The sequence below is a fragment of the Macadamia integrifolia genome, chromosome 12 (genome assembly GCF_013358625.1).
Source record: "Macadamia integrifolia cultivar HAES 741 chromosome 12, SCU_Mint_v3, whole genome shotgun sequence".
In the NCBI taxonomy this organism is placed as follows: Eukaryota; Viridiplantae; Streptophyta; class Magnoliopsida; order Proteales; family Proteaceae; genus Macadamia; species Macadamia integrifolia.
Window position 1 is genome coordinate 24,994,784 of NC_056568.1, and position 4,449 is coordinate 24,999,232.

At 42.0% G+C, this 4,449-nt stretch overlaps 1 non-coding gene across 1 annotated transcript; it reads right to left on the reverse strand.

Annotated features, from left to right (window-relative positions):
• Nucleotides 1–3,674: 3,674 nt before the first annotated feature.
• LOC122058528 lies at nt 3,675–3,781 on the reverse strand. The gene has a single exon (XR_006133822.1). It is a non-coding gene; the product is annotated as a small nucleolar RNA R71 (small nucleolar RNA).
• Between the last annotated feature and the right edge of the window lie 668 nt (nt 3,782–4,449).

A 4,449-nucleotide genomic window follows, 5' to 3' on the forward strand; every position in this document is an offset into this window, starting at 1 on the left:
GGGGGGGGGGGGAGGGGAAAGAAGACTGTGCATTTGGTCCTCTCTCCTCTCTCTCTTTCTTAGGGAGGGTGAGTTGTGTGTGTGCTTTTGCAAGCCCGCACCGTCGTACTGCCACTTGGATATATATGGAAGCCTATTTTGTAGGAGTGTAGGGGTCGTCATTGAGAAGGGTATTTGATGATGGTCCAATACGAGGGATTAAGATCATACAAAATAGGTTTGGAGTTGCCACCTAAGATTATGGGCCTAGGACCCTAGAGTGGGCCCAATTCCTAAGAAAATGGCCTGAAAGTTGGTCTGGTCCAGAGATTTAAGGTACGTGTTAGGTTGTAGAGTTGGGAAGGTGTTAGACACTCGATCTACCCGATTCAACCGGTCTTCCTACTAGATGCTTGAGAAAGAACATTTTTCACAATTATTCATATTCCATATGCATGGCTAAGTTATCACAGATATATACATTAATTGAATTTAATTACTTATGTACACTAAAACAAGGTCAATAAAAATGTCTACATTGTGCTAATTCGGATAAGAGATTGTACCTAAGCTTGGCCCCTATTTCAGGCCATGAGGGGTGGACCCCCTAGTTAGAGTGGATACAAACTTTCTTATGGATTCTCCCGACTCAGAAGAAGATGGTCTTGACCTCCAACTTCCTTTTTCGAGAGATGCTAACTATGGTAATATTTGGGCAGAGTTCCGACTAGGAACAGTTACTTTTAGATTTGAATTTCAACAGAGTTTTGGCTAGGGAAGGCCACTTCCAGGCTTAGACTGAGGTGGCACTCTGACAGAGCTTCCGATGGGGATAGGCTATGGGAGGGCTAGGCTGAGGTGGCACTCCGGTAGGGCTTCCGCTAGGGATAGACTATAGGAGGGTTAGGCTGAGGTTTAGAGAAAATCAAAAGATTGAAGAACTTCGAAGGCCCGAAGAACGCTTTGAGGACTTGAAGAACTTCAAAGAGGGAGGGGAGAGGGGAGTGGAGTTTCTCCTACAAGAGGTGCTCACTAGGAGGCTCAAGTGTTAAACTTCAAGGAGAGGGGGGTATTTATAGATTTTTTGGGCCAGTGGGGTGAAAAGGGGGATTTCCTTGGCCAATGGGGTACAAAGGGTATTTTTTGGGCCAATGGGTGAAAAGATGCTTTTCTTAGCCAATGGGGTGAACAAAGTGATTTTTTTGCCAATGGGGTGAAAAGATGCTTATTTGGTCAATGGAGTGAAAAAGATGCTTTTTTGGCCAATGGGATGTCGTAGTGTAGGCTATGATGGCTGGGTGGCATGGGGTACGTGAGCAGGTGAAGAAGGAAAACCCACCAAAATTTGATCACCAGAGCGAGGCTGCTGGCTGGAGGCATGGGGTGGTGGGTAGGGTAGCGGGGTCACTGGGAAAGGCATGAAACCACGGGATAGGGTGTGGGGCCATAATGGCAGGGCATGGGACAGCAGAACAGGACGTGGGGCTGTAGTGGCAGGGTGCGGGGCCGTAGTGGCAAGGCACGAGGCTGGGTGTGTGGGGCGAGATTGGGTGCATGGGCACGGCTTGGGGCATGGGGAACACTCTAATTACTATTCATCCATATGGTCACTTTGGACCAGATTCCTTTGTATATGTGATGTCATAATTGGACCCTTATTTTCTCCCACATGGGGTTTCTAGGGTTTCTGGATGTGTATGGAGTGTTTCAGGGTTAGATTACCTCGGTCCCTTGTTATCTCTATTGATCGGAAGCGAGAGGCCACGCCCACGATCTGTGAGTCATCATAGTAGGGGAGGGTGATAAAATTGGGTATCTATTGAATGCCGCTCTTTGACCGAGGCCTACGCCACAGCTGAAGGGCAAAGAAAAGAACAGTCACAAATTTTCACCTGGAGCATGTGTTGCCATCATCTTGCTCTACGATAACAGAGGTGAACACACAATAGGAAATATCTCTTAACTACTTCAAAGTTTAGGATCTCACCCCCTCTCTTTTCTCACCCTTATCTCTTTGCTCTCTCTTGCTGCCACCTCAGTATTTAGATTCCAACTAGGATTGTTGTCCTAGCCCTACCCCCATCCTCTATATAAGGAACACACTCAAGCAAGGAGTGGCCCACTCTCTTAGGATTTTCTTTAGTCTCTCTTATCCTCTAGGTTTAATTCTTCTCTAGTTCTTTGCTTTTGCTTTTGGCTTATGTAATTATGTAATATAGTTCTACTTAATGAATGCAAGTTTCTTTTATGTTCATGGTTTTATTTTATTCAGTTGTAAGTTTACTTTCTAGTTCTAGGTTTAGTTCTAAGTGACAAGAACAAGCTATAGAGCATCTCTTTCAAGTTCAGATTTATCTTCTCTAGTACTAGCAATTTCAGATTTGGTTTATTCTAGATATGATTTTTAGTACTAGTAGTATTTCAAATCTCAACCAAGTTTTCAAGTTTTCAAGTTCAAGTATTGAAGTTCAGGTAGGTAGGCTTCTCATAAGTCTTCGCTCCCCCCTCTCATTCCCTCTTCTGACTACCCTTTCCTTCTTAACTTAGAATTTTACTTTCAGTCTTTATTTTATTGTTTTCCCTTTCCCCTAAAGTTCACGGCTAGTATATGCGTTGGCTTTGCCCCTCCTAGCCAGATAATCATCATCTTTATTTTTAGTTTTTAATTTTAGTTTCTTTTTATCTGCATGGTTTGAATTCTTAGATGCGTTGGTTTAGGACGGTAGTTAAAAGTAGATCACTATAATTAGTTAGTTCACTTTCGCATTACTTCAAGAAGCCAAAAATAAAGTGGCTGCTCTCTTTGTGTTGGACTTGTTAGCTACACGGATTCGTACGCTTGCAGTTACGTTTTAAATCTCGAACAAGTTTTTGGCGCCATTGCCAGGGAGACAGTTCAATGTTATTTTTCGCTTTCTTTTAGTAAATCGGAGTGCTTTGGTTGCTTTGTTTTGTTTTTTTTTTTTTTTTTCTTTTATTAAATTCTTGAGAAGAACAACTTGCAATAATAGTTGTATCGGTGGAGGTCGCCAAGCCTCATTGTATGATAAAGACAAGTTTCGCCTTATAGTAGTATCTCAAGAATTGACCTGAGCAACCCTAAATCCCTGTCGGTAAGCTCACCAAAAAAAAAAAAAGTTTTCTAAAAAAATTTCATTCTTTTGTGTTTGTGATTTGTCTTATTCTAGTTATGGATAATGTTCTATTGCATATGTGTTGGGTGGGTACATAATAGTGCAAATAGGTTAGAAAGAAGAGGTCCAACAAATAGTGACCCTATACATTTACTCTCTTTAATACCTTTCAATATGAGAGACCGACAATAAGACCCACCACCTAAATCTCTGAAAGATAGGTTCTATCCTGCTAGAACAACCCAACCTTCTTGCATAGTTCTACCACAAGCCCAGGGCAATAATCATGAGCTCAAATCTCAGTACATCACTATATTGCCCCATTTTTAAGGGCTGCCCTCGGAGGATGCATACCTATTCCTTAGGGAATTTGAAGAGGTATGTGTTCTAATTAAAGTCCAATAGCTTTTTGATAATGCTATTAAGCTTAGATTCATCACTTTTGCATTAAAAGACCAAGCTAAGAATTGGTTGTATGGGTTACCCACAAATTCCATAACCACATGAGAGAAATTCACAGTTGTTTTCCTCAAGTAGTTTTTCCAAACTCACAAGACCAATAAGCTTAGAAGTGATATCCTCTAGTTTACGCAGAAGCCTAGTGAGTCCTTTTCTAAACTTATGGAGAGATTCAATGATCTACTCCAGGAATGCCCTCACCATGGCCTAGACTTATGGCATTTATCTCAGATTATTTATGAGGGTATTGATTACCCAACTAAACAAATGATAGAGTTTATGTGCCCTGAGGGATTCACATCCTTTACAGATGAAGGAGAAGCATGGGAATTCTTACTTAACTGATAAAACCTGTGAGTGGGAGTCAACCCAAGAAAGTGAAAGAACCATAGGAGGGAAAGGATATTTTCTGGATGGGATAGTAGCCAAGGAAGCCCATTTGGGTAGCCAAATTAAGAGGATTGGGGCTATTGTTCCAAGAGAGCCATTATCAGTTAATTTCGTTAAAATGTGTGCTTGGTGCCAGTCCCTTGGACATGTCATAGAAGAATGCCCCAAAACCTTTGGGGGCATTTCTAACGAAAGTGTCAATGCCTTATAACAGAATAATCCATATAGTAACACCTACAATCTAGGATGGAGAAATCACCCAAATGTCTCCTGGAATCAGGGCAACCAAGCAAGGGCTTCTAATTTCCATAATCAAGGTCAACCTAGACTTCAAAGACCTCCCTTTGCACAACAACCTTTCGCTCCAAATACTTTTCCTAGGCTAAATATAGGACCTTAGGCTAGTCTTCCTAGGCCCCTCCCCTATCATCTTATCAGCAACCCCCTGGGTTTACCAACACTGGAGAGGCAACTAGAATAAGTGACT